This window comes from Asparagus officinalis, chromosome 4 (assembly GCF_001876935.1).
Source record: "Asparagus officinalis chromosome 4, Aspof.V1, whole genome shotgun sequence".
Lineage (NCBI taxonomy): Eukaryota > Viridiplantae > Streptophyta > Magnoliopsida > Asparagales > Asparagaceae > Asparagus > Asparagus officinalis.
Window position 1 is genome coordinate 65,093,804 of NC_033797.1, and position 25,931 is coordinate 65,119,734.

General features: G+C 37.0%; 1 long non-coding RNA gene across 1 annotated transcript; it reads right to left on the bottom strand.

The window, feature by feature from the left end:
* LOC109835989 lies at nt 19,375-24,940 on the bottom strand. The gene is made up of 3 exons (XR_002245769.1): nt 24,890-24,940; nt 24,743-24,801; nt 19,375-19,461 (listed from the first exon to the last, which is right to left on the bottom strand). It is a non-coding gene; the product is annotated as an uncharacterized LOC109835989 (long non-coding RNA).

Here is a 25,931-nt window from a genome sequence, read left to right on the forward strand (position 1 = left end):
GTGATGAGACACGACATTTACAACGAGGCTCAACGGTGATTGGGTTGGGATTACCTCAACTACCTCTTTGTGATGCAATCGCGACCGACTGCCAATCCTAGCACCGCAGTAAACCCACCCCAATCACCACCGAACCTTGTCATAAATGTCGCGCCTCATCATTGTTCCAACCTGCTTCATGTTAGGAATTTAACGCCGAAACCCCTTAGACAGCAGAAACACAGAATAGAGAAAAATACACCAAGTTTAACGAGGTTCGGCAATTGCCTACGTCCTCGGGAGCCACACAATTACTTTCTTATTATTCAACAAGAAATTACAATACAAGAGCAGATCTCAAACTGAAATATCTTAAATAAACACTGTAGCTACAGTGATAATAATCCAAAGGAAATAATCCCTATTTAATACTCTTGAGAAAAAACCCCTTTTTAATTTCCCCTCAAATATGAGAGCTGAGAATGATTCATAAAAGGGGAAAAAATGAAATTGCTGCTGCTGTGATTTTAGTCCGCCGAAAATCGCTACTGCGATTTGAGTCCGCTGCCGCTGCCTGGAGAAAACACGAGGAAGCATAAGGGGAGGGGAGCACTGGGTTTCCCTTTTATAGGGAAACCCTAGGGGTCACGCTGGCGACAGCCTGTCACCAGCTCACGCTCAGCCTCACCTCGACGAAGTTCGTTTGCGGGCGCCAACCTCGTCCGCTCGAACGTCGACCCTCGTTTGACTTTGAACCTCGACTGATGCTGACCCTTGTTTGCTCAAAGCTCGCTCCCAAACTTCATCTTCCCAGCCTTGTCTTTGCCCACGGACGTCGCCCACGCTTGCCTGCGTGGATCTCGAGCTCGTCGGAGCTCCTTGCTAGCGGAGGTAGGTATCCACACCCCCAGTTCCAACAATCTCCCACTTGGAGACCAAACCGACGTCAGCCGGCTATCTCAACAAACATCATCTCCTGTGTGGCTCCGCCCTCATCACTTATGCATGAAGGCTAACTGAAGTTGCGCACAACTCCAGTTTCTGAACGGTCACTGCCTTTGTTAACATATTTGCTGGATTCTTACTTCCTAGAATTTTCTCCAGTTTCAACACGTCATCTTCCAACAGGGATCTGATAAAGTGGTACCGAAGCCCAATATGCTTCGTTCTAGAATGAAATGTGGAATTCTTAACCAAGTGAATCGCACTCTGACTATCGCTATGCAAAATATTCTTCTCCTGTTTGAATCCCAGCTCTGTTAACAAACCCTGAAGCCATATCATATCTTTACTAGCTTCAGTCACTGCAACATACTCAGCTTCTATAGTGGATAGAGTGATAATCTTTTGTATCTGTGACATCCAACTAACAGCTGTAGTTCCGACAGTGAATACATAGCCGGTAGTGCTTTTTTGGTGATCAACTTCACCGCCGAAGTCTGCATCTATGTACCCTTCCACTTCCACCTCTCCCTTACTAAAGTACAAACACTTCTGTGTGGTGCCTCGTAGATACCTCAGAATCCACTTGACTGCTTCCCAATGAGCTTTTCCTGGATTCGATATAAACCAGCTAACCACTCCCACTGCATGGCTAATGTCTGGTCTCGTACAGACCATTGCGTACATCAAACTTCCGATAGCTGAGGCGTAAGGGACATGAGCCATACTCTCTTTCTCTTCTTCTGTTTGAGGAGACTAATCCTTCAATAGACGAAAATGGCTGGTCAAGGGTGTGCTCACTGGCTTGGCGTTGCCTATGTTGAATCTCTGCAAAACACGGTTGATGTACTCCGTTTGAGTCAACTGCAAGAACCCTTTATTCTTGTCTCTCGTGATTTGCATTCCAGGGATCTTCTTCGCTGGACCCAAGTCCTTCATGTCAAACTCCTTTGACAGTTGTTGTTTCAAACTCCTGATATCTTTCATATCTATACCTATAACCAGCATATCATCAACATATAATAGTAGGATGATATAACTAGACTGATATCCTTGTGCATGAAGCCGTCAAACTTCTTGTACCACTGCCTTGGAGCTTGTTTCAGGCCATACAAACTCTTCTTGAGTCTGCACACCAGGTTCTTCTTCTTTTATTCTGAGAAACCTTCTGGCTGGTGCATGTATATCTCCTCTTCTAGATCTCCATGAAGAAACAACGTCTTCATGTCTAACTGCTCGAGATGAAGATCTTCAATTGCTACAATACTCATCACTGTCCTGATAGTATTTAGCTTAATCACGGGAGCAAAAATATCGGTGTAGTCAATTCCTTCCTTCTGCTGGAATCCTTTAACAACTAGCCGGGCTTTATATCTTCTGGAACCATTCTGCTCCTCTTTCACCCGGTACACCCATTTGTTGTGGAGTGCCTTCTTACCCATAGGCAACTCAGCTAGTTCCCACGTCTGGTTTGAGATGAGAGACTTTATCTCATCTTTCATGACAAGCTCCCACTTGCTCGCATCTCCACTCTGACAAGCTTCTTTAAAGCTTTCAGGCTCCCCACCATCTGTCAGTAACAGATAGTTCATATATCTCCTGTTGGGTACAGGAGGACGAGAAGATCTTCTTAATATCAGAGCTGGTGCGTCTGGCTCCTACGCACCATCTTGTCCAACAGGCTCTTCTGGCTGAGGATCTTCTGCATTGGGTTCTTCCAAGAGGTTACTCGGGACATCATCTGCATCTACAAATATTAACTCGCTCTCTGAGTCATCTGTCTTGTGCATGTCCTTGTACATCACCTTCTCATTGAATATCACATCTTTGCTCCTGATCACTTTCTTATTTTTGTTGTCCCAAATGCGGTAGCCGAACTCATCCTCACCATAGCCGATGAAAGTGCATTTCTTTGACTTGGGATCAAGCTTATTCCTGCCTTGATCACTAATATGCACGTAAGCTACACAACCGAAAACTTTTAGATGTGAGAGTTTTACCTCCTTTCCGCACCATACCTCCTCTGGTATTCTGTGCTCCAATGGAACCGATGGACCTCGGTTGATCAAGTAAGCTGCTGTGTTGACTGCTTCTGCCCAGAACTGCTTCGGTAGGCCTGATTGTACCCGAATGCTTCTGGCTCTCTCTGTCAATATTCGGTTCATCCGCTCAGCTACACCATTTTGCTGAGGCGTGCCGGGCACGGTTCTCTCCATTCTGATCTCGTGCTCATAGCAGAACTTCTTGAATCCGGTGTCTTCATACTCACCGCCATTGTCAGTCCTGAGTTTCTTTATTCTCAGACCGGTTTCATTCTCGACCATAGCTTTCCATCTCCTGAAAGCTTTAAATACTTCTGACTTATGCTTTAGAAAGTAGACCCACACTTTCCAAGAGTGATCATCGATAAAAGTCACGAAGTAGTGTTTTCCACCAATTGACGCAGCGGTGATTGGTCCCCAATCATCTGAGTGAACGAGCTCTAGCTTCTCTTTCCTGGGGGTTCTGCCACTTGTCTGAAAGCTAACTTTCTTCTGCTTTCCAAGTATGCATTCTTCACATATATCCATCTCCACTGACTGCAGTCCTGGGAGTTTTCCTTTTGTGTGCATGATTTTCATCCCCTTCTCACTCATATGACCAAGTCTCTGGTGTCACAGCTTTAAAGTCTCATTACCTGCTGCAACTGAGATCAAACAACGTGCACCTGCTATCATATACAGGGTACCAGTCTTCTTGCCTCGGGTAATCATCATTACGCCCTTTGAGATCTTCCAATCATCTCCATGGAAGGTCGTGGTGTATCCTTCGCCAGCCAACTGGCCTACGGATATTAAGTTCTTTCTCAGGTCGGAAATATACCTGACATCCTTCAGCTCCCATACTGACCCGTTCAACTTAATTTTCACCACACCTTTACCCACAATAGCACACGGTTGATCATCAACAAGATATACATATCCAAGATTTTCGGGAATATACTTCTCGAAGAATTCTTTATGAGAAGTGGCATGGAATGACGCTCCTGAATCTAACACCCAAGATTCCTCCTTGCTCTCCAAAGAGCATATCAATGCGTCATCTCCTCCTGAGGTGGAAGTGGCATTCACCTCTGCTTTCGCTTCCTTCTCCTTCTGTGCACTCTTGCACTGATTCTTGTAATGCCCGATCTTTCCATAATTCCAACACTCGATAGCCTTCGAGCTGTTGCTTGGATTCCTTGACTTGGACCTCATGTCCTTTGATCTACCTCTGTAGTTTGATCTGCCTCGCCCGTTCCCTCTAGTTGAATTTCTACCTCTTGACTCTATATGCAATACTGAAGAGGTTGTAGCTTTACCCGACTCTCTCCGTCGGATCTACTCACTAAGAATCAGATCACGAACATCGTTAAACTTTAACTTGGTGCTTCCCGACGAGCTACTCACTGCCGTGACTGTAGCGTTCCAGCTTTCTGGTAGGGAAGACAAAAGTATTAACGCCCGAACTTCCTCATCAAACTCAATTTCGACTGAACTCAATTGGGTTGTGACCGTGTTGAGTTCATTGAGGTGTTGTGCTACTGACGCGCCTTCCGCCATTCTCAGATTGAATAACCGCCACATCAAATGAACTTTGTTCGCGGCTGATGGCTTCTCATACATGTTTGAGAGTGCTTCCATAAGACCCGTCGTGGTCTTCTCCTTCACTATGTTGTACGCAACATTGCGAGTCAACGTCAATCTGATAACTCTGAGGGCTTGTCTATCTAGAAGGTTCCACTCATCTGCCTTCATAGAATCTGGCTTCTTCCCCGATAGTGGTTGATACAGATTTTTCTGATAGAGATAATCCTCTATCTGTATTTTTCAGAATCCGAAATCTGTTCCATCAAACTTCTCAAGTCTCATTTTTCCTTCATCTACGGTCATGGCTCGCACTTGAATCTGACTTCCTCTAGATCGTTTCACGCTCTGATACCAATTGTTGGGAATTTAATGCTGAAACCCCTTAGACAGCAAAAACGCAGAATAGAGAAAAGTACACCAAGTTTAACGAGGTTCGGCAACTGCCTACGTCCTCGGGAGCCACACAATTAATTTCTTATTATTCAACAAGAAATTACAACACAAGAGCAGATCTCAAACTGAGATATCTCAAATAAACACTATAGCTACAGTGTTAATAATCCAAAGGAAATAATCCCTATTTAATACTCTTGAGAAAAAACCCCCTTTTTAATTCCCCCTCAAATATGAGAGTTGGGAATGATTCACAAAAGGGGAAAAAACGAAATCGCTGCTGCTGCGATTTTAGTCCGCCGAAAATCGCTGCTGCGATTTGAGTCCGCCGCCGTCGCCTGGAGAAAACGCGGGGAAGCACAAGGGGAGGGGAGCACTGGGTTTCCCTTTTATAGGGAAACCCTAGGGGTCACGCTGGCGACAGCTTGTCGCCAGCTCACGCTCAGCCTCGCCTCGACGAAGTTCGTCTGCGGGTGCCAACCTCGTCCGCTCGAACGTCGACCCTCGTCTGACTTCGAACCTCGACTGATGTTGACCCTCGTTTGCTCGAAGCTCGCTCCCGAACTTCGTCTTCCCAGCCTTGTCTTCGCCCACGGACGTCGCTCACGCTTGCCTGCGTGGATCTCGAGCTCGTCGAAGCTCCTTGCTGGCGGAGGTAGGTATCCACACCCCCAGTTCCAACACTTCACTCAAACCATGGCCTCGTCACCTCTGCACACATGATCATCAGACATCTACAACTTTACCGCCTCTGTCCGCACTATGACCGAACAGCTAAAACCATGTCGCGCGCCTCTGTGTCCGCTATCACCAGACAGCTACAACCTCGTCTCTCTGTCCACTCTATCATTGGCGAACTGCAACCTCAGAGGGCTCTTCGACGAAATGCCTCAAAGAAGTAGTTGAAAATCTAATGCAACGATAAATATAGAGCTTTTTGGGATTATTCTCTTAATTATATTAAGGCGGTTATAGTAAATAGCCTAGTATCTCAAGCGATTCAGAACTAAAGAAAGAAGCACGGGAGTGCCTAACTACCATATTAAACACTCGGCATACAGTTTTATTAAGAATTAAAAATACAAATAGACAAAATTTTCTTCTTGATTATCTATAAGCATTATAGAAATAGTAGACATATTTAATACAACTGCAAATTCTTACAAATTATTTATTTGAAAAAGGTAGTATTCACTCGAATCAAGCAAACCAAAGTATGCAAACGTCCATTACTTCGTTGAGTTGTCGAGTTATAAGCGCTAAGATTCGGTATGAAGGTTCAATAATAAAAATTAAATTAATGTCTACAATCCACCTTCTATATATCCACATCAACTGTTGGAGACTATCGAGGATCCAACCAAAAATGCGAATCACGTTGTAACTCGTAATGTGAAATACTTTACCTTCTTTGTAATCTACATTTGCGTGCTTAAAACATTTGTTATATTAATTACACATGTATCTCTGGAGTATGTATATCTATCTACAAAGAGAACTCTAAGATTGCTGGTTGTAATTATATGGGTGATCCTAGAATCCAATGGCAAGTTGATGATGTTGGTTTTTGCTAACATATACTCTTTTTGGATGTTATTACGATATGGTTATAGTGAGGGCTAGAACTAATTCTTACAATCAATAATATTAAGGTCACCCGTGTGATACACGGATTCTTTTGGTCAACCGTGTAATTATATCATATCTCAAAGTACCGGGATGTAATTAGTTCTTACAAAAGACTAGTTTAGGGAAAACTTTACAATAGATTACATACAATTATATATTAGATAGTCAAAAGAGAGAATTTCCTTGGCAGGTCCTTCAATATTAGGTCAAGATTAATGCTGATATTATTTTACCCTAAATTGAGTTAGAGTTGTATCATGGATGATGGTTAGGAAAAGAATTTGTTTTAAAGGCTAAAAATTTCCTTAAACTGTGCTAATTCTATCAGCTTTAACGAAAACACAAGACAATGAAAAACTAGGTCATGATCAATGCTGACTCAACTTTAAGAAATTAACAAACACACCCAAAAATTTGCGTGTAGCACTCGTTCAAGCTGTATTTTCATCTCTTAAACAATGCCTATTTTTTTCAATAGTGAGAGTAATATATTAAAATAATTAGGACCCACATTTTTAATCCATGTTTGTTTTTTTTTTACTCTAGACTGAACTATTTTTAATTAAGAAGGGATTAGTTAATACCCAAAAGGGGGCTAATCTATGTGTCTTTAGATTGTTAGAATAGAATTCAAAGATTTTAGTTTTATTGAATGGAATATAAAAGAAACGATTTTACCGGCCTCGGGGAATGTGTGGAGAATCACTACCCTAAAGACACATCCGCTGATCTTATGCGATCAACCAATGCTAGATGTTCCTTAGTGGTATGATCTCTTCTCTACCAGATCTCTAGCGTGCACGACCACATCTTGGAGATGACCCTAAGTAAGCTTGCCCAAAGTAATAATAATTAAAAAGAGAAATCTTTTGAGGGGAGGAAAAGAAAATAGATGATGTAATTATTCTTATGTTTTTGTTATCATTTGATGGCTTCTTTTATCTATATCTATACTACTATAAAAAGAGGATAGCCCAATCTAGTAAACTATGAATTGGATAAATTTTAACTATGTCATTATCTATAATTAATCATTCATTAAATAAACATAATCTTTTATTAATTATACACCTCATAACCTTCCTAAATAATTATAATTCTCAATAGTATTATAACTATTAATTGTCTAAAAATAATATAATAAAATAGTTTATAAAATAAGTATACACAATTGTTAGTAGAAACCAATTAAATTATTATAATAATTACTTATGAATTATAATGAAATAATTAAAATAATAGTATAAATAAAATAACATATTACTAAATACTATTATAATTATACTATAATTCAATGAGCAATAAAGTAAATAGAATAAATATTTAATTGCATACATAGTGTAATTATTTTAATAATATCACATAAATTATGAATTACACTATTTATTAATATTATATTATTAAATAGATTAAATGAATAATTTAATATTATTGTTAGAGTATTTTCTCAAATATTATTACATGATACTAAATAATCTAGCTATATTTAGTAATGATTAAAAACTAATATTTTTACAAAACAAATTTAACATTAATCATAGTACTATTAATTGTTAATGATAGTGTAATAAAAATTTATAAAATATTTATAGTACTAAATTATTTAAGAGCATAATTAAAAAATTTAAATTAGATAAATATGTTATAGTATATAGACAATATAATTATTTTAATAGTATTACTTGAATTGAAAATCATAATATTAAGTAAGGTAAATTACAGTAAACCCCTATGAACGTTTAGCATTTTGCAGTAAATAGACCCTGTGAATTTTTGAAATCACTAAACCGCTAATAGCGTTTCTAGAAAGCCCCCAATATATTTTAGATAAATTACACCAAACCCAATAACTTTCAAAACGCCTCTTTATACCATTTTACGGTTCTAACTTATAGGGGTTATCTATAAAATTTAGAAAGTTATTAGGGGTTTTCTTTAAAACAGAAAAATTATTATTAGGGGTGATTATGAAAGTTCATAGCCATAGAGGGTGAAAGTTCATAAGGGTTTAGTGTAATTTACCCTACTAAATAGTTATAATGAGAAGGAACTATTGCAATATGCATGTATTAAGTGTAACTATCTAGGGAACATTAAGAAAAAACTAGCAAGATTAATGCAGCTTTGTTAATTTATAGAATTATAATGAGAAGTAACTATTACAATATGTTATAGGTATTAAGTGTAACTATCTACAGAACATCAGGAAAAAATTAGCAAAATTAATGCAACTTAGCTAATTTAGACTTAAGTTAACAACTTTCGAGTTAGAGAGACATATTTAATAAAACTTATAGAATTGACAAGATTCTTTAAGAATAATTTTAGATTTAGGGTCTTATTAAAAAAAGGTAAGCACTGGACAATCATTATAAGAAAAACATTCAATTACGATAACTATACAATAATAATTAATTCATACATTTAGACCGACAATCTTATCATATAATTTTATTTACTAACACTTAATTTTACTATTCAATAAAAAATTTAATACTTACACATATACGTTCACGTGTAAAGCACATGCATTACTAGTAGGGAAAAGAGGGAAAAGTGCCCGTTCACATAACAAACCTGGAGAGTTTTTAGGATACGTAATTCTCAATGTCTAAGAAGCAGGGAATACCCTTAACAATCCCGTTTATTATTTATTAGTTAGCTTACGAAATATTTGGTTTGGCTGTTTCTTAGGGGCTGTTTGGATGCCTTTAGGAAACTAGAGTATTTATGACACAAAATAGAAAGTGGTTATCCACCTCACTACTTTCCATTCGAGTGTTTACATTGTTTGGTTAGGAATCTTTGTGAATTCTAAAATAATAGTATTATATTGTTTGGATAGTATAATGTAAACTAGAGTATTAATGACACAAAATGGAAAGTGGTTATCCACCTCACCACTTTCTATAAGGTTTTGACTTTTTTTATTTTTTTGGACACATTTATGACATTGTGTCAGCTTTCCAACAAAATCACTCCTAATTTTGATGATTTTGCTTTCGGTGACACCTCATCAAAAGATGTAAGCTTTTCATATAAAAGAGAATTTAACTAAACAATGTAAAGTGATGAAAGCTGACATTGAGACTCACTTTTTTACACTTTCCATCCTTTTACATGGTAAAAACATACAACCAAACAGCCCCTTATCCACCGCTTCATGCGACTTTTTCTCCGCAAGATTCTCTCTGCCGCATTGTTTTCTCCAGCTTTTTGTTACTCGCGCATTCAAAATGAATTATTTTGCTAGAAATTAAATCAGTGAACCAGCTATTATACTTGTCAAGTTCATCGTTCTGACTTCTGTCTGTGTCCAATCCATACTTTGGATAAATTATTTGTAAAAGTTAGTCTTTGTTCGAATCCCTCCAGACCACATGACTTATATTAATCAAATAACCAAATGGATGACCTTTAGCGTTTCCAGTTTGATTCTCTCGCGTATGCATCAATTTGTACAGTGATTTCTTGATTCTCTAGCATGTGCTATATTTGCATTCACATTTAATTACACTATTACATTATCAACAAAATTTAAAAATAATCAGATCATGCATAAAAAAAAGAGCACGGATTCGTCTTTACCTAAACAGTTGAGACTTAATTAGCACTAACATCTAATTTCATGTTTATTTAAACTACTATAGTGCACATGCTTTGCACAAGAGCATACTTGTTTTATTTTATATTTTTAAACTTTTTTTGTTGGCTGTAAAAATTGAAATCTACTCCTCTATACTTAAAGGAGAATCCAAAAAATTACAGTAAATAAAATATGGTCCTCTGCACTCAAAGTCATTGTTCATGTACAGTAATTTACTATAGCATAAACAATATATAAAATCTGCTACTCCATACTTGAAGTTACTATTTATGCTACAATATTACTTTATTATAAACAATAGCAAATCAAATGTATTAAAGCTTGGATCCTTCTTTAAGTATAGAAGAGTAAATATGATTTCTAAATCAAATGTATTAAATCTTGGATCTTCTTTAAGTATAAAGAAGTAGATATGATTTTTAATGTTAAGCATACAATAATTAAATCAAATATATTAAAACTTAGAGGGAGGCAAGTTTAAAATGCAGTGGTTAAAAAAATAGGGGACCGTCCTTTGCACGGGGTGCACATTAGTGGCTCGTATAGCACTATAAAATCTGAACAATTATAATTTTGTTTAGATGAATAAATGGTACGATAAAACTGTGTAAAAATAATTGTATAATTAATTATTATAATTTGAATAATTATTATAATTTATTAATAATTTAGTAAAATAATTATAATATATTAAATAATTTCTTCTCTTCTAAATATAATAATATATACTTTTCATAATTATAATATTATTAGTAGCTACATTTTAATTTAATAACTAGTTTATTACACTATTAGTAAATAATTTACTAAATTGTATAATTATTAAATTACATTGTACTTTATTAATTTAAAACTACTATTAAAATCTTTATACTATCAATACTATTACAATTATAATAAATGCAAATTGTTCTTCACATGATTATCATACCTGTAAAAGGATAATAATATGTAGGTAACATGTAGTCCTCCATAAGAGGTGAAACCCAAAAGTGCAAGGCATAACCCTAATGAATTTTTATTTATTTTTAATTTTTTCTAGAATTTTAAATATTATGTAAAGATAAATTTGAGAAAATTTCTAATTTTCTATTAAATAGCATAATTAAATAATAAAATAATAGTGTGATCAAAAGTTTTGAAAAAGTGAGAAAATGTATAATTAATAAGAGGTTAAATATAATTAGTGAATGATTAATTACAACTAATGACATATCTGAGAATTATCAAACTTAAAAGGGTAAAAATAAAAATCAAAAGTTTTGACAAGGCAATTCTCTTTTATATGTAGTACAGATATAGAGATAGATAGATATAGATGTTAAAGTTTTTTATGACTATGTCGAGTTAAATGAATGGCATATTATTGTATCATAATAGATACATGGTGGCATATCCAGGTTTTAGATAATGTCATGCCTAAATATTTAAAAAAAAATTCCTCCCAAAAATGCATTAATAAAATATCGTTGTCTTCAGGATAGAAATGTCATTTTTGGTGACAATTTTAGTTTGAATGGTTATGATCCCCTAAAAATTAAACAATAGTCAGGACTATTTTAAGCTAGTTCGGGTGTTAGTTAACATAAGATTGGATTGAAATAATCTCAGGATAATACGATCTCGGTAATAAAGTCTAGAGGTATACAAAAACCCCTGATCTCAGGATAAAAAACAAATGCGACCTTAGAAAAACACATGATACCAATAACTACTATCCATTTTATATTTTATACATTTCTAGCACGTTTATGGTCGGTTCCTATGCGACATTTTCGGTGTAAGCTGTAACTGGAGATTTTTATCTTGAGTACTATTTTTCGGTCCACAATTAACTCGCAGATTCACCCATGAGCAAAAATATCTCGGCTAAATAAGCTAATTATCAGCTCAAAAAATAGGAGACATCCTTTTTTTTTTGCCCTTTACAGTTTACACCCAAAAGCTAAACTACTTTGCCTCTTGTATAGGGAAAGGTTAAATTGTTGGCATTCAACAAGCGAAATTGCCCCGCGATTTGTTACACTATTAGAGTGGAAAAAGACAAAAATATGTTTAAACATTAAACTTAATTAAAAATACATCGTATATCTAACCACTTAGAACGATAGAAAATAAAGTTATAAAAAAAGACAATAACTTACACAGTGCATAAATTTGTTGAAATACTCAACACATTTAAAAATAATCAGGCGAAATATTTTGGGTCCAAGAGAGATTTTGGAAGTGAGTGAGTTTAAACACTAATAGTGGTAAATGCTTGTCCTTGGATTTATAGGCAAAACCCCATTTTGGAAAGTGGACTAGTTTCAAAATAAATGAGAGTAAAATTTTGGGTTTATATGGCAAAAACTCATATACAGATGACAATGCAACAACGTTAGTGTTGTCAGAAAAAAAAAGCCAGTTGAAGTATTTGAATAAAAAATAAATGAGAGTAAAATTTTGGGTTTGTAGGCCAAAAACTCATATACAGTTTGCAATGTGGCAATATTAGTGTTGTCAAAAAGAATAACGGTTAAAGTATTTGGATAAAAAATATATCATATAGGCATCTATAAAAATATTGCAAAGTTACATCAGAACTTAATAACTCACACCATCCACCAACTTTCACCACATACCAAACTGTTGAAATTAATACAAGATAAGTTTAAAAGTAATTCGGTAAGGTTTGCGGGTGTAAAAGTAATTTTGGAAGTGATTGAGTTTTAAATAAATTGAAGTAAAACATTGAGTTTGTTGGATAAAAATCTTTTTGGAGAGTTAGTGAGTTTTAAACTTTATGGGGTAAAATTTTTGGCTTAGGTCCTAAAATGACTTTAGCGCATTTAAAAGCAAATGGGGTAAAATTCTGGGCTTATAGGTTTTTTTTGATAAGTGAGCAAGATAAAAAAAAACTGGGGATTAAAATTCTGGTTTAAAGTCAATAAAAACAGAAGAAAATAGAGAAATTGAGGAGTCAAAAAGAGACTTGGTTTGTGTTTAAAAATAAAATGAGGCAAATCTTTGGGCTTGAACATCTTTAAAAGAGCCCGAGTGGTCATGTGGGATGCATGAGCTTCAGAATCGGGAGGAGGCAAAGGATGGCCGAAGGAGCTGTATGATAGGATATAATGGTCCGAGTGGTCATGAGCAATCACCCCAAAAACAGAAAAATCCATGTTCGAGGCAGCATCGACATTGGATAAATTGTCGTGTGCTTTTGAATATTGGTTCCTTGTAACTAAAATGTTCCAGCGGAACAACATAGTCACTCTCTTTTCTCATTTTCTACTTTTTCCTTCCTTCAGTAAACACAAATTTAATTTCAGGGGAACCAGAAGACCATACGTGGGGTCAGGGGTTTAAAAGTTGGTGGATGTAAAAGTACAACATATATTTTTCCAAACCTTTCCCTCTAATTGAAAAGTTGCATAGACTTCTTTTTATCTCTATGATAAAGATGAACATTAAGAGTACATTTGATGATCTTTCAAAACCGCGTCAGCTTCAAACCTGGCCCTATTTTGAATGTTTTTGTGTTTGGCAAAACTCTGGGTCATAGTTGACCTAGTTCTTTTAGGCTAAATTTTAGCTTTTAAACTGGTTCTAGTTTGGACCTGCCCTCCCATGGTCCAAATGAGGACAAGTTTAGATTAGAACTAGGCCCAGATTGGACCTGGCCTAGTTTTCAGCATGTTGCCAAGCACACTCTAGAATTAGAGGTGCAGGTATAGGATCACTACTGACTGGTTACAGAACTAGTTCCCATAGTATTAGTAGTATAGAGTAATGCATTCAAATTAGCTTATTTAAATTCTATTTTAAAATAAAATTTGTGTTGGTTAAAAGATTTGGACATTCCGAAATAGTAAATTGAATAAATATCAACATATGAAAATTCTAAAATTAACATGTGAGTATCATATTATTAAATTCGGGAAAATATTCTCATGTTTGTATATATAACATCAAGTACTAAATTTCTAATTTTAAAGACTTCTGGCTTGATAAGTGTTATAAAAAACAAGTGAGGATAAATAAGCTTATGCTATCAGGATATGCAAGAGGGTTCTAGTGAACTAATGAGGATAAATATGTTTTCAGTAAGTAAACATGAAACCTTTTCGGTGAGGGGTGTGTGTGAGTAAAGCTCCTACAAATTTAAGTGGATAGAGATACTTATCAGAGTAAAGATCCTGTAAACTTAAAAGGATAGAAGCACTTGTCCACTAATTTTTTATCCATTAAATTTGCTTTGACATTTGTACAAAATATGAAGGATATTGATGATGTTGAGGCATATCGTCATACGGTTGGTGGGCATGAGTTGCTTGCGAGAAAGGGCTTGCTAGGCTTAGAAATTAGTGATATTGAGGTTGGTGCTTGGTAGACCATTGTGTGGCTCTGGCTCGGTGTCACTCGAGCGGAGTGGGGCGCTCGTGCAAACCTGGCTCTTTGTTGCAGTTTTGGCTCGGTGTCGGTCAAGCGGTGTGGCGTTGCCATGCAAATTTGGCTCGTGTGGTCAAGCGGTGGTGGCACTACGGTGCAGGTCTAGTTTGAATGTGCCAACGATGGTGCAACATCAAGTGGAGGTAGGCTAGGGTTTTGGATGCAGTAGGGTATGGGTTGTCGACAGTGAGTTAGCTATAGAAGATACTGTCAAGGTCGAAATCGGTGTTGAGACAGCGAGATTTAGGATGAACAATACCCTGATGAACATTATCATTTGGCAGGATGAACAGTAACTCGAGTAGGACAGTAGTGTTAGACCCTAGAGGGGGGGGTGATTGGGGTCTTATGCTAATCTAATCCGATTTTATGCTAATTAAAACTTATTAATAAATTATTCTTGTAAGATAGATATACAATATGTTATGAGTAAGAATATGCAATATGAACAAAGAGATATATCCTATATGATGAAATATATGTAAGGATATATAAATTAATACAATGGTGAAATAAATAATCTACAAATATGATAGGGAAATATAAACAATGCAAACACACAATATGATCACGGAGTTCGGACCTACCGTCCAACTTCTCTGCTCCCTACTCCTGGAAAGAAATCCACTATTACAACCGATTTTTTTACGCTCACCCAAATAACGTTTACACCTCACACTCGGTTTTCTAGTTCACTGAAAACTTTATAATCTCACACTCTTGCAATCCCACTTTACACCCTCTCAAGTGTTGGTCTCTAGTCCGTGTCTCCCTCAAGTGTTAGGAATTACAACCTCTCTCTAGGTATTACCACCTACTGCACTCCTCTTGGGATGACCCCGTCTCTCACTACACACTCCTCTCGGTGTACAAGTGTATTACAAAGTGATCTACACAAATAAGGCTCACAAATACAAATTTGTTCTCTACAATAGATGAGAACTCAATTAAGCTCACTCTTAATTGTTACAACTCCCACAACCCAATTATACAATGTATGCAAATGCAATAAGCTCAATGGTTGTGTGTGTAAGCAATAAGAAAATCAATCATAAACTCAATGTAAACCCTAGCTTGATAAAAATGATAAACAACAAATAATTAATACAAATCTAGTATTGAGTTTAGAAATTCTTCTCTGAAAAATAAGATGGAGAGATGGATTAAAATGAAGCTTCAAACAATGTAGATGATCTCCTCCACTTGTAAGAAACTTCTTCACAAACAAACTCTTTTAAAACACACTAAACAAACTTTAAAACCCTTGTTAAACTTGTTTAAAACGTAAGCAATAAGAAAATCATGTATCGCTGACGGGCATTCCCGGTCAGCAGATGCTCCCAATTTCCCTCAGCGGATAGCGTATGCGCTGACGGCGTCCGCGTTCAAGGAACGCACGTCAGCGATAGTACCGCGTCAGGAAGGACTATCGCTGACGGGTGCCGTCAGCGATACTTTATCGGCTGACGGGGGCAGTATCAGGTGACGGCAAAAAGCCGCGTCAGCGATAGAGAAAACATCCGCTGACGGGCGTCCCGCCAGCGATGTTTCTCTATCGCTGACAAGGGGATCCCCATCAGCGAACTAAGTACGCTCGACAGGGAGCCCGTCATCCCCGGACCCCAGGATGTTTGTAAGCAATCGCTGACGCTCGCCGTCAGCGATACGTATCGCTGACGGGGGAACATCGTCAGCTATGTTATGTACATAACGGCTGACGGGCTTCCCCGTCAGCGAATACCGTAAATCGCTGACGGGAAGCCGCGTCAGCGATAAGTATCGAGCAGCTAAAAAAAAATCTGGTGATGATATACTTACTAGCAGCTTCGCCTGTACATAATATCATATTCCCCATGTACATACAAATCTCGCCCAAACGAATTTCAACAGAAACGATTCCAAAAACATCTCGCAGATGAATGACAGATACCAGAATTTTCCCAATTAAACCTCTCATCCATCGGCAATTTTTCACAAAACAATCGAAATATATACATTCAGCTATTTCACGATAAGTTCTAAATCCCACAATAATAATTTTCACACGACAACAATACACACATATGCATAAGTCTAAATCCACAAATATATACAACACCGAGTATCAATAATGCTCAAGCGTATAAAAGATGTCCACGAATATACAAAACATGAGTCATCATAATACTCAACTATATAAGATGTCGCCCACAATAATTCAAACACGATTTAGGATATACTCACTAAGAATAGGTCATCCCCCTATCCATGTCATCCGTCGCGCGTTGCCACTTGCGATCCATCGCTACGACCTGCGGTGCCGCCAATAGTAACCATCTCCAATCTAAAGCAAGCAAAAATAATTATAAGAATTAGAATCCACATAATATTGTGTGTAAATCAATGTTTTTACTAATATAATAAGTATAACTGTCTGCTACTCTCTCCACTACTCAAGTAAATGCCTTTTGAGCTGCAAAGAAGTTCATAATCTGGCTTTGCACCCGAGTAGGAACCCGCCTTGCCTAACAAGATTTCCATTATTTGCCCTAGAAACCATCGTAAAAGTAGCAGTAGGCTGGATCAACTTCGGCATAAAGCTGCACTCTTTGAATATCGCTCGCCGAGCATCTCCTCGGGAATCTGACCAATATAACATACTCATCACAGAGGAAACAAGCTGGCATCGCACTGCTGAGTGGCAATCCTCCCTGCGGGCATGTAGAGGGCCCCGATGGCATACGTCGAGGGTGTGGAAAATCGGCGTGAAGGCTGGAATTGTGTAGACACCGCTCTGAAGCTCTCAAATCCGCATCCAACTGGTCCTACCTTTTTAGGAAAGTCCACAAAACTAGATGGCCTACACATGATAATTCTGCTCCGTTCTAGTCAGGGCCTTTTGGCTCTGTGGCAAACAACCTCAGAATACGTGTTTTCCAGAGCTTCCTAGAATTCCAAAAAATAAATTTAAAGTATTCAGCCTTTCCAATAAATAAACAGATATTTACCGTGAACACCGAACAGTAAAATAAAAGTAAGCATGTGAAGGGTGTTTTGTGGGCAACATAAAAAGTACATGTGAAGAAGGGTGTTAAGTGGCTAATAAAATAGTTGAAAGGGTGCTTGGCTTGTATTGGTGATAGGAAAAGTTTTGTCATTAGGCAATTCAACAAGGTTTTCGAGAATAAAACCAAAAGTAGATCAAAATCATGTTACAATATGTTATTGCTTATGAATTGTTATATCCCTAAACCAAGCAAGCCCCTCATACGAATCGGGTCATGGTAATCAGGCTAATTAATGAAGATAGACCAAAAGAAGAGTGCAAAACAATAATTCCCAACAATGCATAACAGGCTAAATAAGAGCTAAGATAATTTAGTTACCTGCATTTTCTTCGCGCAATTCTAAAGCAGGCTTTGTTCTTAGTCTCATGCCCTCATCGTAACGCCGCATTCTTAAAATTGAACCAATCGTTCTCAGTCATTAGCTGTGCAAGTTGCTGGTAGTGGATAAAGGGACAGCGTTCTGAAATTTAACAAATGATATTTATTAGTTTTATTTATTAAATATTCTAAGAAGCGGAGAGAATATACAATGATTATTAAAAGACTTTATACCGTTGTCCTACAAAATTGATCCTCAATCTGGGCAAATGAAGTAGTCCCCGTATGATGATCATAATCTTTTTTCCATCGATTAAGTTTATTTCTCCTACATTTTTCCTTCAACATGAACAAAGAGAATTTTAGTGCATGGTATGGTATAATATACAATGGAATATATCACTAGTTTCAGATAAATAACTTGAGGATAATCAACTACTATACATATTTACCTGGTGCTCCTCTTGGCCCCACAATATTATAAGTGCAGCTAAGTGCTCAGGCTCAACCCTCTTATCTCGCTTGTATATCCTCTCCCAGTTGTGAGTGAAACAATCAAAGCATTTCTTCTTTATCTCATGTCTCCACTCCCGAAGAGAATGCTTGAACTTTCCCTGGTATCCAAATAAAAATTCCCACCCTACAGGATTGTCTTCGATGTTGAAATATCTCTAAAAAATAAAATATAGTTAAGCATGGACAATTGACAGAATTGAAAAATAATTATGCTAAATATAAGAATTTACCCAACAATCTCGATATATACTCTCCAGGACATGAAATGGCTGCTCCCAAGCCTCGTAATAGGGATTCACATTATCACTCCTCCGTATCAAACATCCAAGGTATGAGCTGAAGTTATTAGCCCATTGTCCGGTTGGAATCCCATTATGTCCCCATCTCACAATTGCTCGAAAACCATCCGGTGGTAACTTTTTTTTAAAGTCACTTCCTTGGCGTCCTTTCTTCTGGTAAAGTTTTTCTCCTACAAAAAAGAAATAATAGATATATCAACACTTTTATTTAATCAATCTTAAACTCTTAGAATTTACTAAAAAAGGAAGAAGAAAAATTCTGGAATTGATTAAGTTTTTGATCAAACTCACCAAATCTTTGTCTGATTTCATTTTTTGCATCAGACAAAATCTCATCAATCTGTGGGGCCCATTCATCTAATCTTTTTTTCGCAAGCATGTATTTTTCGTTCTGCTTGAGTCTGTACCCCTCTGCACATGCTGGTAAGGGCCCGCGCTCAATCCCAGGAATGTATGCTCGAAGTATAACTGGAGGATCTGCATGTAATGGTATGTGAGTCGGCTCTTCCTCACCCTCACCTATAAAAATAAAAGAAATAAATTATCATTGTGCATATATCATGAATAAAAATACGTTCGTTAAACCAAGTTATACCTGACATCTCTCCTGAACTCTGAGGCTCTTCCTCAGTGGATTGGTCTTGACTGGGGTTAGCTTCGAATAACCTCCTGTTAATATTTTTAGACATCTGCAAGTTGAATAAACATACAAATTAATATAACATAGATGCAAATTAGCTTGGCGAAAATAAAAACAATATGTATTGTTGCGTTACTAAATTTTTCATTTCACATCAAGTTTGTAGGCATTTGCAAGCTGAATATACAAAATAAGATATTACATATTTATATCGTCCAAAAGGTAATTGAGATACATTGTAGTGATATTAAAGTTTTTATTATACAATTTGCAAACTAAAAAAAGTTACATGAAGACCCGATTACAAATAATTGCTGTTTAGCTCCTATTAATGTCTGTGATAATATTTGGAATGTCTGTCCGAGTTGTTGGAGCATCCGTTTCAAACACTACGTTTTGAGGGTACGAGAATTCATCGATCGCTGTATTTGGCTCATTGAAGTTGTTTATATAGCTCTCGTCATCATCTTCATTCGTGGAAGGTTGAATATAAGCCCTAGAATCCTTGTACAAGACAACCCACTCGTCTTTAACTGTAGGATCTTTCACATAGAAACATTGTCCCACCTGAGATGCAAACATGAATTTTTCATCACTATCAATTTCTTTATCGAGATTGACAATTGTAAATCCAAAGGGATCCTTTTGAGTCTTTGTAAAACACCAACGAATCATGAACATCATGTATTTATGTTCATTTGGACCACCATAGCCGTAGAATATCTCCACCACATCTTCCAACCTTCCATAATATGTTATATTATTTTCAACTGGATTCTGATATCTTCTGTTTGAGAAACATTCCCGTGAAGAGGTAGCCATGACATCACTATTCTGGGTGACCTTCGTATCATCAACCTCCATTGTGTGAAATTTATAACCGTTAACACGATACCCACCATAGTGAATTATAGCATAGTAAGGCCGCTTTGCGTGAACCTTCACTTCTTCTGATATTTGATTATTAAGGACAAGTTGTTCCTGGATCTAAATATATACAAAAATAAGCAAACTATTAAATCAATAATTTCTAAGTTTTTATCAATGAAATACAAATATCGCTAAATTTAACAATACTTACTTCACTATTCAACCAAGCAGGGAATTCCTTCATATGCCTTTCTTTAATGTCATGTACAGCTGTACTACCGGTAACTTCATTCTTAAGTTTTTCCTGATGTTGCCTATTAATGTGCATAAATTTAATTATTATTGTCAAAATAAAAATTTTGTCAAAATAGAAATTAAAGAGTAAATGGTATTAAAAATTCTTTTTAGATATTTTACCTCCGGTACTCCGAGAAGATTTCAAGATTATTTATAACATATGCATGCGCTTGATCTAACAATATGTTAGAATAATTTTTGTTCAGCCCGCGAGGATAGAGAATTGTGTACTCCTTATTATCAACGGGTGCTTGAAGTTCAGTTTGTTCCCCTCTCATATAACGAGAGGCAAATAAGAGACACTCGCTTCTCACGTAACTTTCAGCTATTGAACCTTCTGGGCGAGCTCTGTTACGCAATTGACGCTTCATTGAACCCAAATATCTAAAAAAGGAATATTAATCAGATATAGATGTAAAGAAATTTACATTTAATAGATATAAATATTGATAGGTAACGATTAAATTTTTCTAAATACTAACCTCTCTATTGGATACATCCAACGATAATGGACTGGTCCTGCTATTGCAGCCTCCTCCGCGAGATGATGTGTAAGATGAACCATTATTGTGAAAAAAGATGGAGGAAAGAGCATCTCCATTTCACACATTGTTTCAGAAATATTTTCTCCAAGTTTCTCAAAGTCACGGGTGTCTATAACTTTAGAACAAAGCTTTCTGAAAAATCCACAAAAATCAATAATAACCTTCACTGTTTTTTTATTCTGCATAGTACTGCGTAGTGCCACAGGTAGCAATTGATGAAGAAGCACGTGATAATCATGAGTTTTAAGCCCTAATATTTTCCTTTCTTGCACCTGGACATAGTTCGATATGTTTGCGGAGTAACCCTCTGGTAACTTTATTGATTTGAGGACTTGACAAAATGTTTGCATCTCAACTTTCGACATTGTAATACGAGACGCAGGCAACTCTAATCGGTCATTTCCGACATTTTTTGGCTGCAGTTCCTCTCTAATGTTCAATGCAGTTAGATCTCGACGAGCTCGTAGATCATCCTTTGATTTATTAGCATCTTGCAACAGTGTGGACAAAAGATTATCACAAATATTTTTTTCAATGTGCATAACGTCCAAGTTGTGACGTATTTTTAGCTCTTTCCAATAGGGGAGTTGAAAAAAAATGCTGAATTTTGTCCATCCTGAAGGTAATTTTACGACTTCAGCCCCATCACTCACCACTTGTGCTTGTCTCTTTCGTTTTGGTATCCTTTTGTTAATACGCAAGTTCCTTACTCCAAGTAAATCTTCTTTCGAATAGCGCTTCTTTCCAAACCTGACGGCAGGGAACATCTCAAGCAAATGTACAATCTGATCCCCACGTAATGGACGCGGAGCATCTCTCTTCTCAATAGTATCATCAAAAAACTTGCTCCATTTTTTTGTTCTGTACCTGTGTTTTATGTTCAACCACCTTCTATTAAACCAATAACAAAACTTTCGACTGTGCTGTAGATAAAGACCTTTGAATTCTGTACCACACACTGGACATGCATATGTTCCCTTTGTAGACCAACCTGAAAGATTCGCATAGGCTGGAAAATCATTAATTGTCCATAGTAAAATAGCACGTAGTCTGAAAGACTGCTTTGCATGAGTATCATAAGTCATAACCCCTTCAGTCCAGAGTTGTTTTAACTCATCAATTAGCGGTTCTAAAAACACATCTATGTCATTGCCTGGTGCATGCTTGCCTGGTATCAATAATGAAAGTATCATATACGGTTGTTTCATGCAAAGCCAAGGTGGTAAGTTGTAAGGCGTTAATACCACAGGCCATGTAGACCAACCAGAACTCATTATCCCAAATGGATTGAATCCGTCGCTAGACAAACCTAGTCTAACATTCCTGCACTCATTCGTAAACCAAGGAAAAGTTCTATCCATATGCTTCCACGCCTCTGCATCAGCCGGATGTCTGATTTTACCATCATCAGTACGTTCTTCCATGTGCCACCTCATTTGCTTAGCAGTGTCTTTATTCATATACAACCGTTTTAGCCTTGGTATTAAGGGAAAATGACGCAGGACCTTTGCTGGAATCTTCTTTTGCTTAAGCATAGACCTTGTTGTCCCATGTGTTGAATAATTTTTGCGTTGTACCCACCGTGATACTCCACAAATTGGACACTCCTGAAGATCTTTGTTATCCTTATAGTAGAGGATACAATCATTAGGGCATGCGTCGATTTTATTGTAATCAAGTCCTATAACAGAAACAATCTTCTTTGCGTTATCATAATTTTCTGGTATGCTATCTTTTCCATTTGGAATGACTTTTCTCAGCAACACAAGCAACATATTAAAATATTTATCAGCCATTCCGCTAAGAGACTTTATACGCAAAAGACGCAGCATAAATGATAACCTGGTGAACTCGGTGCAACCCTCGTACAGATCGTTTTCATTATCGGCTATTAATTTCATTATCTGTGCCAGCTCCTCATGATCAGTCACGCCTCCAGTATTTCCTGACTCGTCAGCATCCTCGGCATAATCAGATTGATCTATATTAGGAACTGTTAACATATCCGCGAGCATCGTATGTGTATCATCTATTCTCGTATCATCTATTCTCCCACCGGAAGTACCGATATCCGCCATCAGTTCCATTTCTTCAAGACATCCTTCCCCATGAAACGTCCAATATTTGTACTCCTCATGGAATCCTGATATTAAGTGTTTCTGTAAATCACTTTTATCCACCAACGCCCTATTTTTACACCAACAGCAGGGACAATACACGGCATCACTATTTAACTTTCGTGGGTCTGCCAAGGCGTACTATATGAATTGATTTATTCCATCTTTATATCGACTATCCCTCCATCTATCAATACGAGGAATATCGATCCATGATTTGTTCGAAACTATCCTCATAGATCTGTATGATATTAAGCATAATTAGGTAATGTTAAGTTTTATTAGTAACACATCAAATTAAAGGTTGCATGATATTAACTTTCTTCACGACATCAGGGAAATTTTAATTATAATAAACTCGGAGGGAAAATTACCAGAACATAAATTATGTGGGAGTAAAATCTAACGCTCATATTTGAAATAAGACAATTTAACGGCTGTCATAGGAAATGGACCTATCCCATTAGGAATATAGTAGTGTCTACAACTACCTTTATATACTTTAAGCATATTTATTTCTTGAAAATTTCGGCAGCACCTACCCGCAGTTCTCCGAGTACACTGTGCCGATGTTATAATGCGTATCAATCATCGATAATAGATCGATTATGGATCGATACGCAAAACAACATACGCTTATTGTACATGGAGAACAATGCGGTACGTGTTATTGAAATTTTTAAGGAATAAAAATGCATAAAGTATATAAAGATAGATGATACACTACTGTATTCCTAACCTGTACGAGAAGGGGACTCCTCCCCGGACAGATCTAATAATTATTGCATGTATATCATGCTCCTAACATAAATCACGTTATTCCCTTTAGTTGTAAAAAGTATTTTCACATCCTAAAATAGAATTACGTGAGTTTATATCAGAAGAGATTCACATCCAACATTATTAGACGGGAAACTAGGGGTAACGACTTTCGATTCATAAATCATGATATATAACACAATAAAACTTGTAATTACCCACAAGAGAATAAATTAACCAAAAAAGAATAAAGACCTAGAGAGTAAATTAGCAGCTGGTCAACTGTATCATATGATGCAGGTTATCTGATAATTGTTCAAACTTAAGGTGGTAACTTTCTGATAACTATTGTTCTTAATGAACTTTTCTCTCAGAAAGGTGGAATTAAGGTAAGGTCAAATTCTGTTACCGAAGTTACTTATGTCGTTATTTTCTTCATGAACTTTTCTCTCAGAATAGCGCTATCTCTGAACCAATTTAGAGATGAACTTCATACAAAAATTATTTCAGTAGTGATTGCACTTTAGACTAAAAACTGTCATGCTATATAACCACTTTATTACAGCATATGCTTAATTTTGTTTAAGTTTGTATGTTAAACTTTACAAATAAAATGAGACTCAACTAGATTACAGCTATTTGTAAATATCAACCAGCTTGGTCATTTTACAACTAATTATTCGTTTTACAACTAATTATGTATAATTCTATACACCAAAATGCGACAATGACCAAAAATTACCGCTTGGATCTCCTGCAATGCAATCCAACAAAACGTAAGACTCACTTAGACCTCCTGCGCTGCAATCCAAGAAATCAGATCTCAAATTAGTAAAAACAACAAAACCTAAAATCAGAAAAAAAATAAAAAAAATCAAAGGAATCATACGCTGCTGACGGGTGAGGAGACGAGAGAGCTCAGGCGCCCACTGTTCGAGTCGGCGATGGGGCGGTGCGGCGGCGAGCTCCAAGGTCGTCGGTGAGCTTGATCGGGGCCACGGATGGTGGAGTCGAAGAGGGGGAGGGGAAGGTGATGGCGCGGGCTAGGCTGGCCGCGAGAGTGCGGTGTTCGCCGGCGGCGAGTGGCTGAGCTGAGAGAGGGGAACGAGGGCGCGCGGCGGCGAAGAAATTAGGGTTTCGATCTGTGGAAAAATATTTCGTCAGCGAGATTTATAAAGCAGACATCGCTGACGGGGTTCCCGTCAGCGATGTTTACAGCCCGTCAGCGATATTTTCATCGCTGACGGGAATGAAGACACGCTGACGGGAACATCGCCGACGGGATTTTCCGTCAGCGATAAAAACAACGCTGACGGGAATACCCCGTCAGCGATGTTGCCGTCAAGGAAACCCCAATTTCCACTAGTGGATTATATAAAACTGATGATATATGGGGGTATTTATAGGAACCCCAAAGCCAAGAGAAAACAAGGCAAAAAGACCAAAAACCCAAAAACAGTACAGTATGGAAATATAGTCGTTACAGTGTTATGAGTCGACTCGGTATTGTTCATGAGTCGACTCATAAGTAGCCGTTACAGGCTAAAAATCAACTTATGGGTCGACTCATAAAATTCATGAGTCGACTCATCATACATGGGTCAACTCATGAAGTCATGGGTCGACTCAATAGAAACAAAACACAATTTTCAGCACAGTTTGTGAGTCGACTTATGACAGGCATGAGTCGACTCAACCTGATGGGTTGACTCATGATGTTATGAGTCGACTAGTCAGAAACAAAATGTAAACTACACAACAGTTTATGAGTCGACTCAACACTGTTCATGAGTCGACTCAAGACATGAAACAGAAATCTAATTTTCAAACCTCTTTTAAAAATAGCAAATAAAATCAGAAAAATATAAAACTTTGAAAAATGATTGTAAACATGATAATAAACATGCTACAAAAAATAGCTTTTAAAAAGG